The sequence below is a fragment of the Vulpes lagopus genome, chromosome 21 (assembly GCF_018345385.1).
Source record: "Vulpes lagopus strain Blue_001 chromosome 21, ASM1834538v1, whole genome shotgun sequence".
NCBI classification, from domain to species: Eukaryota; Metazoa; Chordata; class Mammalia; order Carnivora; family Canidae; genus Vulpes; species Vulpes lagopus.
In genome coordinates, this window is record NC_054844.1 from 42,014,768 (window position 1) to 42,027,133 (window position 12,366).

Sequence of the window (12,366 nt, forward strand, 5' to 3'; positions counted from 1 at the left end):
CCATAAATCACTCTTCTGAGATACGGCAGCCTCTGAAAGGTCTGTACCAATTCAAAACTAAGTACGAATTTACTTAACATTTTCCTCAGGCCTACCATCTGCTGAATGCCCTCTCTTAGAGAGCCTAAGAAGGGAGAGGGAAAGGTTTGATGAGCTCTACCTTACATAAGAGAAGCAAATAGATAGTTTCCGTTTTCTTTGATGCTATGGACAACCTAACTTGGCATAATATGAGGTCCTGAACTTCTAACTTCCCTCATTTATTCCCTCATTTAGCTCCACCAAGATGAAAAGAAAACACCTGAAGCAAAACACATCAATACCCCTATGTCAGACCCAGGGTGAAAGGGCAAGAACTAGAGAAGCTACATTCTACTCTAAGGTCAACTTCAAAAGAAAAAAATCCAGTAAATAACCAGTCAAAACACCTTGAAAAAAGAGAGGAAAGCAGCCCAATTTCCTCTCTTGCTTTGGGAAGATTTGTGGGAAGGTTAGAAGAAGGGCAGACCAGGGAGACCTGGTAAGAAGAGACGGTCCTGCAAGTTTCAACACAAAGCCAGTGAGATGTCCTTACTACTGAATAATGGTAAAATAAGAGTACTTTCTGGTAGGAACCCTCTGTCACAAAAAGTAATAAATTGAAAAATCTCATTCAACTAAAAAGCACCATATATAATAATTTAAAAATTGTCGGGATGCCTGGGTGGCTCAGGGCGTGATTCTAGACTGGGGATAGAGTCCCGCATCAGGCTCCCTGTGAGAAGCCTGCTTCTCCCTCTGCCTGTGTCTCTGCCTCTCTCTCTGTGTCTCTCATGAATAAATAAATAAAATCTTTAAAAAAGAATAATAAAAAAACTAAAAATTACCTTGCTAGGGTGCCTGGATGGCTCAGTTGGTTAAGTGTCTGACTTGGCTTCAGCTGAGGTCATGATCTCAGGGTTGTGAGACTAAGCCCCCCTCCGTACTGGGTATGGAGCCTGCTTGGGATTCTCTCTCTCCCTCTCCAACCCCTCGTCTACCCTCCCCTCTAAAAAAACTGCCTTCAGGGTGTCTAGGTGGCTTAGTCAATTAAGCAGCTGATTTTTTATTTTGGCTCAGGTCATGATCTCAGGGTTGTAAGATTGAGCCCTATATTGGGTTCAGCAAGGAGTCTGCTTCTCTGCTTTTCTCCCTCCTTTCCCCCCACCCGCCCCTCCTGAGGCTCTCTAAAATAAATATATTTAGATAAATAACAATAAATTATAAATAAATAAATCTATAAATAAATACATCTTTTTTAAAAAATTGCCTTGGGGCGCCTGGGTGGCTCAGTTGGTTAAACATCTGCCTTCAGCTTGGGTCGTGATCCCAGGACTCTGCATCAGGCTGTCTGTTCCAGGAGTCTGCTTCTCCCTCTTTCTCTGTCACTCCCCCTGCTCCTGTGCACACACTCTCCCTCATAAATAAATAAAAACTCTTTTTTTTTTTTAATTGCCTTGCTAATTATTCTATCACCCAGAAGGCAGGAGAAATGAGTGGAATTTTAATTCTGAACTGAATTTGACGAAGAAGAACCGATCAGAAAAGAGGAAGTGGTGGGAGCCTGAAAAGGAAGTAGCCAAGCCAGATAGGTAAAAAGAATAAAGAACACAGCCAGAGGTGGTTCCTAATCTCTTAGAGAACAGGCTTCAGAAAACAGTGACAACAGGACCCAAGCCCATGGCCCGAGATAATAAAAGGAGAGACAACAGGATTGAGGATCTCAAAGATGAAATTTTGCTAATCTCACATTATTTGAGATAGAGAGAAACAAGAGGGGAGGTACCTAAAGAGGCTGAAGCTAAAAGGAAAGCTCACCATCAGCTCAGAATTTAAAGTACACGCTCAAGAAAAATATATATAAAAGGAAAGAAACTTCATTTATTTATTTATTTTTTATTTATGATAGTCACCAGAGAGAGAGAGAGAGAGAGGCAGAGACACAGGCAGAGGGAGAAGCAGGCCCCATGCACCGGGAGCCCAACGTGGGATTCGATCCCGGGTCTCCAGGATCGCGCCCTGGGCCAAAGGCAGGCGCCAAACCGCTGTGCCACCCAGGGATCCCTGAATAGAAAATTTAAAAAGTGGCATTGATATATATAAGAAGCTGGAGCTGAAGCCCAGAATGTGCTGAGACTTAAAAAGTATGAAGAAGGGGTACCTAGGTGTCTCAGTCGGTTAAGTGTCTGCCTTCAGCTCAGGTCATGGTCCCAGGGTCCTGGGATCCAGCCCTGCATCAGGCTTCCAGCTCAGTGGAGAGCCTGCTTCTCCTTCTCCCTCTATTGCTCCCCCTGCTTGTGCATATGCACTCATTCCCTCTCTCTGTCAAATAAATAAATAAAATCTTAAAAAATAAAAAGTATAAAGGCAGCACAGGTCTACCCTTTGATGTAAATAGCATATTACGACTAATTAATAGACTAACATATATTTTTTTAAGATTTTATTTATTTATTCATAAGAGACCCAGAGACAGAGGCAGAGACATAAGCAGAAAAGAAGCAGGCTCCATGCAGGGAGCCCGATGCAGGACTAGATCCTGGGACTCTAGGATCACACCCTGGACCAAAGGCAGATGCTCAACCACTGAGCCACGCAGGCATCCCAATACACTAACATATTAATTGTATTTGGGAAGGACACAGGGATCACTAGGAGCCATAACCAAACTAACTCATTTTCCTTTTCTTAATATAGTGTGACGAAGGAATAATGTAAACATAAATATTTCTAGATTTTCAAGGTGAAAAACATGAATTTTGTAATAGTTAAGTGGCTTCATAGATCACTATACAACCATACCTAAAGAGTGCAAGTAAGTCTAGAAAGTTTAGTAGTATGGCACAGGACCCCAAAGAAATCTGTCCTCTGCAACATTTTAAAAAATAACTTGGATGGGGCGCCTGGTTGGCTCAGTTAAGTGTCTGCCTTTGACTCAGGTCATGATCCAGGAGTCTGGCGATTGAGCCTGAGTCTGGCGCCCTGATCAGCTGGGGGTTTGCTTCTCCTTCTCCTTCTGTTCCTCCCTCCTACTCCCCCTCTCAGGTAAATAAAATCTTGAAATAAATAAAATTTAAAAATAAAATGACTTGAATAAGGACATTGAAGAGGATGATGGCCGAATATATAAATGATAGGATGAAAAAGCAAATATCCTGTATTATAGAATCAACTTTTAAAGTAATCCTAATTGGGGGATCCCTGGGTGGCTCAGTGGTTTGGCGCCTTCCACCCAGGGCATGATCCTGAAGTCCCAGGACTGAGTCCCGCGTCGGGCTCCTGGCATGGAGCCTGCTTCTCCCTCTGCCTGTGTCTCTGCCTCTCTCTCTCTCTCTCTCTCTCTCTCTGGCTCTCATAAATAAATAAAAATAAAATCTTAAAAAAAAAATAAAGTAATCCTAATTGGCTGGAACAGGAGGTAAGATTTAATAAGGATAAATATAACATCACGCACTTAGAACTAAAAAACAGCAAAATGTCCCAATACATGTGAGATAGACTAGGGGCTTAAAAAATCTATTTCAGGGACACCTGGGTGGCTCAGCGGTTGAGCGTCTGCCTTTGGCTCAGGGCATGATCCCGGGGTGCTAGGATCGAGTCCTGCGTCAGGCTCCCTGCATGGAGCCTGTTTCTCCCTCTGCTTGTGTCTCTGCTTCTCTGTTTGTGACTCTAATGAATAAATAAATAAAATCTTTAAAAAAAAAATCTATTTCAATGAGACAAAAGGTATAACAATGGCAGCCAAAAATGCTGATAGGTTTCATTAAAAACAAAGTCTGATAAGGGAAATGACATTCTTCTCTATGCAAATCAGACTACGCTTGAGCACTGGGCTTAGTTCTGAGTGTGGAACTTAAAAAGAGTACTTTAAGGGGTGTCTCGGTGGCTCATCAAACATTTGACTCTTGGTTTCATGTCAGGTCATGATCTCAGGATTGTGGGATCAAGCCCCACAATGAGCTCTGCACTTAGCACGGAACCTGCTTGTCCTTCTCCCTCTGCTCTTCCCCCTGCTCTCTCCCTCTCTCAGAAATAAAAGTAAAATCTTTAAAAAAAGAAAGAGGACTTTAAAAATCTAAGAAAAGAATAAGTGAGGAGACCTAGAGTCATGCCATTTGAAGAGTAAGTGAAGGAAATGAGGATGTTTGTCTGAAGCAAAGTCTTGTTCGGTCTGCTCCATAAAGAGAATTAATTATCAGTTCAGGATTGGACAAGTTGACCTTTAAAAATTGCCCTCCATGGCGCCTGGGTGGCTCAGGGGTTGAGCATCTGCCTTTGGGTCAGGGTATGATCCCGGGGTCCTGGGGTTGAGTCCCGCATCAGGCTCCCTGCATGGAGCCTGCTTCTCCCTCTGCCTGTGTCTCTGCCTCTCTCTGTATCTCTCTCTCATGAATAAATAAAGTCTTTAAAAAATTAAATAAAAAAAAAAAAATATGCCTTCCAAATCAACTCTATAATTTTATTATTCTAAAAAGAATTAATGTTTTGAGTCTGTTCGGGTCTTTGAAACTGCACTGGGATAATCCTAAGGATCCTACATATTATTAGGAAGTACTAATTGGCATACAGTAGCCTCTAGTAGGCAGGAAATATCACCATTTCCTTGTGATTATAGTCAAAAGTATATTCTACAGCATCTGCTATAGAAGGTGGCAGGCAAATGATAACTATACAAGCCTATATATTATTGGCAAGACCAAATGGCTTGTAAACCTGTCTATGCTTTTTTAAAATTTCATTTCGACCTTTGTGTATCTGCTGTGACAAAACAAGGACTAACCAAATCGTAATAAAGGCATGAACAACATCTAGGCATGCAAAACTTTCTGTATACCAAATCCAAAAGACTCATCACTGTAGTTTTCTCTAACACAATTTCTAGAAACAGTATTCTCAGTTAATATCAAAACATAAAAAGGTTTTTAATTCTTAGAAAAAGTCTACATCTTATTTAGCCAAAGGTGATTTTAATGAACTGTGCTCTCAGAATACATTCTGCTAGGGACGCCTGGGTGGCTCAGCAGTTGGGCATCTGCCTTTGGCTCGGGGCATGACCCCTGGGTCCTGGGATCCAGTCCTGCATTGGGTTCCCTGCTGGGAGCCTGCTTCTCCCTCTGCCTGTGTCTCTGCCTCTCACGAATAAATAAATTTTTTTAAAAATCTAAAAAAGGGGCAGCCCAGGTGGCTCAGCAGTTTAGCGCTGCCTGCAGCCCAGGGCCTAATCCTGGAGACCGGGGATCGAGTCCCACATCAGGCTCCTTGCATGGAGCCTGCTTCTCCCTCTGCCTTTGTCTCTGCCTCTCTCTCTCTCTCTGTCTCATGAATAAACAAAATCTTTTTAAAAAAGTCTAAAAAAAAAAAATACATGCTGCTCAACTATGTATAACTAGCTGAGTAAGTGGAATACAAGTGTCCTGAGGTACTGGTAACTCCCTTTTTAAAAAGAAAACTTCAATCATTCATTCAAATATTTATTGAGTACCTACTAAAAACTACATATCAATTTTTTTAAATAAAATTACTTTCCTGTTTTATTCTTTTATTTCCCCTTCCTTCGGTCTTCCATGTTTCAGTAATAGGCAATGAATGGCACATCTTTTTAGTTCTTATGATTTTTTAATGCAGTTTATGACATCATCTATTCCCCATCCTGTATTCACTTCTCCTCCCATTTCAATTTACTAAGTTCTTTTCCATTTATGCTTAACTTGCATCTAAATAGTTGCTAGACACTTCCTACCTATGGAAGAGCAAATGCTAAACAAAGAGCTTGGGGGGAAAAGGAAAATAAATGAAATCTAGATGATTCAAATGTGGCCTTGTTTTTTTGTTTTTGGTTTTCTTCTAATGGGGAGGGGGCAGAGGGTGTGGACGAGAAAGAACTTTTTAAAAAAGATGTATTTTGAGAGCGCAGGCACACATACACAGGCGGGGGTGAGGATGGTCAGGGCAGAGGGAGAGGGAGAAAGAATCTCAGGCAAACTCCACACTGAGCGTGGAGCCAGACTGAGGGCTGGATCTCATGACTGTGAGACCACGACCCGAGCAGAAATCAACAAGAGTCGGACACCTAACCAACTGAGCTTAACCACCCAGGCATCCGGGAATGATCTTTAAGATGGATAGTTAGCTTTCACGTTTGTGTTTTGAGGAACCTTAAATCGCCAGGTAAGAAATCTGGCTACCCTGCTGGAGAGACCATATGGAGTGGCTAAGTGCAGAGGGAAAGGCCTTAAGGCTATGTGGAAAGAGACAGCCAGCCAGCCCAGTGTCCCAGCAGAGCCCCAACATTAGACACGTGAATGAGCCACCGTGGATGTTTCAGCCCAGGTCGCCAGATGACTGCATCCTCACCTGACACCACATGAAGCAGATCAATATGCAGATTCATAAGAAATCATAAATTGTTGTTTCAAGTGACTACATTTTGGGGGTGGTCTGTTAAGTAGTAAGAGGAATAGTTCCTGTTCCAATGTTTTTATTTTTTTATTTATTTTTTAAAAGATTTATTTATTTATTTATTTATTTATTATTTATTCATGAGAAAGAGAGAGAGAGAGAGGCAGAGACACAGGCAGAGAGAGAAGCAGGCTCCATGCAAGGAGCCCGATGTGGGACTTGATCCCTGGTCTCCAGAATCACATCCTGGGCTGCAGGCGGCGCTAAACTGCTGCGCCACCGGGGCTGCCCTGTTCCAATGTTTTTAAAGAATTCTTAGAGCACCTGGGTGGCTCAGTCAGCTAAGTGTCTGATTTCAGCTCAGGTTTTGATGCCAGGGTCCTGGGCTTGAACCCTTTGTAGGGCTCTGCACTCAGTGGGGAGCCTGTTTCTCCCTTTCCTTCTTCCTCTGCTCCTCCCCCTGCTGTGCACGCACGCTCTCTCTCAAATAAATAAAATCTAAAAAAAAAAAAAAAAAAAGAATTCTTTACAGCCAAACTTAATAGTTGTGGTGAATACATAAAGATATTAAATCATACTTATTTAGAAGAAATATTAAGGACGACTGGGTGGCTCAGTGGTTAAGTGTCTGCCTTCAGCTCAGGGCATGGTCTCAGGGTTCCGGAATTGAATCCTGCAGCAGGTTCCCCACAGGGAGCCTGCTTCTCCCTCTGCCTAAATCTCTGCCTCTCTCTGTCTTTCATGAATAAATGAATAAAATCTTAAAAAAAGAAAAGAAATATTAAAAAACTCACACACACAGGGAAAAAAGGTACATTCCAAAAGGCACTCTATGGTATTTCAGGAAAAATAAACAACATATCACACAACCACCTCAGAATACAGTATGACAACTCCAATCACTTAAATTACCTTTTAAAACAATCCAATAGGGCAGCCCCAGTGGCGCAGTGGTTTAGTGCTGCCTGCAGCCCAGGGTGTGATCCTGAAGACCCGGGATTGAGTCCCACATTGGGCTCCTTGCATGGAGCCTCCTTCTCCCTCTGCCTGTGTCTCTGCCTCTCTCTCTCTGTGTGTCTCTCATGAATAAATAAATAAAATCTTTAAAAAATAAAAATAAAACAATCCAATAATTCCAGTACTAGGTATTTACCCAAAGAAAACTAAAACACTGATTTGAAAAGATACGTGCACCCCTGTGTATATTGCAGTATTTACAATAGCCAAGAAAGCAACCTAAGTGTCTACCAATAGATGAATGGATAAGGAAGAGGTGGTATACAGACACGATGGAATATTATTCAGTCATCAAAAGGGATGAGATCTTACCATTTGTGACAATATGGATGGACCTAGAAGGTATTATGCTAAGTGAAATAAGTCAGCCTGAGAAAGACTAATACCATATGACTTCACATATACCTAGAATCTAAAAAACAAATGAATAAACAAAAAGCAGAATCAGACCTAGAGAGAACAAACTGATGGTTGCCAGAAGGAAGGAGGGAGCAAAGGGATGGTCAAAATGGGTGAAGGGGAGTGGTAGATACAGGCATCCAGTTATGGAATGAATAAGTCACAGGAATAAAAGGCACAGCATAGGGAATACATTCAATAATGTTGTATTAGCACTGTATGGTGAACAGATGGCAGCTACACTTGTGGTGAGCACAGCATAAACATAGAGAGAAGTTGAGTCATCGTGTTGCCCACCTGAAACTAATATACTATGGTATATCAATTACACTCAAATTTTAAATATTTAAATAATAAATAAATAAAATAAAAATAGATAGATGGATGGATAGATAAATAAATAAATAAATAAATAAATAAATAAATAAATAAAATTAATGCCATAAAAACTACACTGCCAATGAAACACTTATTTTCACTCTTCTGGTAAAGAATTTGAACAGTATGGTCAGATCCAAAGAATAAGCAACTGGGTAAAAAAACAAAGTGTGAGAGACAGTATGAGAAAAAGAAAGAAATATAAATGTGCAGAGTTATCAGTCTGGCCCCATTAAGAGAATGATAGGACAATCACCTCTTTCCCTCCATCTTTTTCACATGCTTTAGTCCTATGGCTTTCAAATTTTTCTGAATACCATTTACATTAGGTAAGTCATGGGGGAAGGGGTGGCACAGAGGGAGAAGAGAGAATCTTAAGCAGGCCTGACATGGGGCTGGATCTCATGACCCTGAGATCATGACTTGAGCCAAAATCAAGAGTCGGACACTTAACCAATTGTGCCACTCAGGTGCCACAAGTAAGTTATTTTTATATTAAGACCCAGTACAGGGACACATGGGTCGCTTAGTAGTTGAACGTCTGCCTTTGGCTCAGGCCGTGATCCCGGCATCCCAGGATTGAGTCCTGCATCGGGCTCCCTGCATGGAGCCTGCTTCTCCCTCTGCCTATGTCTCTGGCTCTGCCTCTCTCTGACTCTCTTGAATAAATGAATAAAATCTAAAAAAAAAAAAAAAAAAAAGAGACCCAGTATATGTGTCTACAGAACTGAAACAAATTTCATAAAACAATACTTATTAATTTGGTATTTTCTTTTTATTTTCAAGATTTTATTTATTTATTCATGAGAGACACAGAGAGAGAGAGAGAAGCAGGCTCCATGCAGGGAGCCCAAAGTGGGACTCGATCCCATGTCTCCAGGATCACACCCTGGACTGAAGGCGGTGCTAAACCACCCGGGCTGAGTCACCCGGGCTGCCCAATTTGGTATTTTCCTTTTTACTTCATTTTTAAAGTGTTGACCACAACCAGAGTATCTTTCCCTTAAAACTTTGTACTGAATTAAATCAAGTTTATTTACAGTCCCTTTATCAGTACTCAAAAAACTAACAATGGGGCTGATGGCTCAGTGGGTTAAATGTCTGCCTTTAGGTCATGGGATCAAGCCCTGAGTTGGGTTCCCTGCTCAGCTGGTTGTCTGTTTCTCTCTCTCTTTCTGCCCGTCCCCGCCACGTCCCTGCCACTTCCCCACCATGGTTTATGCGCTCTCTCTCAAATAAATAAATAAAATCTTAAAAAAAACAAAAAAAAAATTTTTTTAAGTACACAAAAGACAACTCTTCCAGATCATAATGTCATTCAGCTATTTAAGAACAAGGATATTATCTACTTTAACAGATAATTAAACAAATATAGACTCACATAGAGAGTAAACACAGATGAACTCAACAGAAATGTGACTCTTCCCTATGACCCAGCAATTGCACTACTGGATATTTACTCCAAAGATACAAATGTGGTGAAACAATGGGACACCTGCACCCCAATGTTCATAGCAGCAATGTCCATAGGAGCCAAACTGTGGAAGGAGCTGAGATGCTTTTTGACAGATGACTGGATAAAGAAGATGTGGTGTATGGATACAATGGAATATTACTCAGCCATCAGAGAGGATGAATACCTAACATTTATATTAATGTAGATGGAACTGGAGGATATAATGCTGAGTGAAATAAGTCAATCGAGGAAAGACAATTATCATATGGTTTTACTCATATTTGGAATATAAGAAATAGTGCAAGGGGCCACAAGGGAAGGCAGGGGAAACTGAATGGGGAAAAATCATGGAGGAAGACAAACCATGAGAGACTCTTAACCCTGGGAAACAAACTAAGGGTTGCTGAAGAGGAGGTGACAGGCATTAAGGAGGGTACATATGATGAGCACTGGTGTTATACTATATGTTGGCAAATTGAAATTAAATTTTAAAAAATAATAATTTTTAAAAAAGAAAAAAAGTGACTCTTCCTCCACTCATTCTTATTAGCTCCCTTTTGGCTCTCTCATTTTTAAACTCATACAGCACATAACTCTCCACTGCAAAGCAATGAAGAGCACTGCTAAATCTAAAGGCTAGTATGTTCGCACTGAAGACTGGATTGAAAATTGCAATCCCAATCCTGCTTTTTAAATTGGAAAATATTTGGAAGTAAAATTGTTTTTAAGTCATCTTCTGCTGTAACTCGTAGACTGAATTACTAAATTATAGCAGTCAGATCTGTATAAATGGTATATAAATATCAGTGGCTGTTAACCTCAACAACATAATAACAATTAATGGTGGGGGTGAGAGGAGTGGTCAGAACTTCTTTCCAGGCCATATTCTGTGCCAATTAAATCAGAAGCGAGGAGGGGGAGGGATGGATGGTGAGCTTAATTACTTGGTGCTATGTCTTTTGTGAGTGTGCATGCGCGCTATGTCTGCATGCGTGCTATGTCTTAAAAGCCAATGTAATGGGTTTGATCTCTATGTCATCTAAGATGACCACCTCTCTATACCAAAATCTTTTTTTTTTTAATTTTTATTTATTTATGATAGTCACACAGAGAGAGAGAGAGAGAGAGGCAGAGACACAGGCAGAGGGAGAAGCAGGCTCCATGCACCGGGAGCCCAACGTGGGATTCGATCCAAGGTCTCCAGGTTTGCGCCCTGGGCCAAAAGCAGGCACCAAACAGCTGCACCACCCAGGGATCCCTCTATACCAAAATCTGATTTTAAAGGTTCTCAGTGAGCCATCTTGAAACATCACCTCTAAAGGAAAGGTTATTTCTTCAGGTCTATGCATATCTATCACCAAATCCAACTACTAGCGGGGAAAATACTCAGCTTGACACTGAATCTGTAAATCTCTTTAATCTTTTTTTAATTTCCATATATTCAGCAAATAGTCTTTGAGCCCTATTTTAGGTGGCAGGATGGCAAAGCAATCATCAGGTTATGGATGAGGTCCCCTTACAAAGTATAGCATCATTGTCTAAATGTTTATCTCTGCACAGCAATAAATCATACTGCATTATTCTACAAATACCTATTATTTTCCTGCATTCCAGTTCATTGTCCTTACAGTATTACACACACTCAAGTAAGCATAAATGAATTATTTTAAAATTTAGAGCAAAAATGATATAACTCAAAAAGGCTTTAGTATATCTCTAGCAGGTGTTTTATACAACTCTGCCCTAAGTAGCTTAACTCCACTACTCCCTTCCAACTTCAAACCTGGAGTGCAGCCTGTCCAGTGAGTAGGACATTAAAATGCCAAGTGAGCAACAGTTAAAAACACCACATCTGGATTTTATGCTAAAACTGCCCCTGATACAGATATGGGTCATCTGATAAGTCTTTCTTTAGAAATAGTATTTCTAGAACTTTTTTCCAGATCTCAGTAGTGGGCTTAATGTTCCTTAAGCACTTTAAGAAGTACTTAGGGATATAAACCATTCTATTTCTTCAGCACAGTTTATGAGAGACCAGCGGTTTGAAAGTTGTTGTTCACTATGTAGATCTCAAAGTTTACTCCAAAATGAAGCTAATATAATATCTCTTCCCCCACCTAGTCTCTGAATCTTCCTCATTTCTATTCTGCTGAATTATTTGCAAATTACTACTTCTTTACTTCTACAAGCAATGTGCTTTTTATTTTCCCTTAGCCTAAAAGATCACTAAAAAGTTCTAACTTCAAACTTGTCTGCAAGCCTTATTTTGGAAGCTGAAAAGTATCTGACCAATGTCAGATACAAATCTACTTCCAGAAAACTTGTAAGATATTAAAAGTTTAATCAAAGAAATCTGAATTAAAAAAAAAGAAATCTGAATCAGCAAAGCCCTATCTCAGGAGATTTGCCAGATATAGGCCTGCTTTCTCAGTTTTTTTCCTACATTACAGGATTAGCTCTTAGCAGCCTATAAATCTCATTAAAACACTGCTAATTGAAAACATCACCTGTGGCATCATTAATACCCATCTCTTTTATTAAATTTGGAATTACTGACTCTTCCCATTAAGTAATGAGTGGCAACCTGCAACAATATTCATGGGTTATTTATTCCAAGACTGACAATTTTGATAAAGTGGAACTCCCATTTCAGTATTCAAAATCTGATTACTATCACAGTATGACCTACATGGGAAAAC

At 40.4% G+C, this 12,366-nt stretch overlaps 1 protein-coding gene across 7 annotated transcripts in view; it reads right to left on the reverse strand.

Moving 5' to 3' along the window:
- TFCP2 (transcription factor CP2) overlaps positions 1 to 12,366 on the reverse strand; it is a 58,754-nt gene that overhangs the window by 22,922 nt on the left and 23,466 nt on the right. The window lies entirely within an intron of this gene.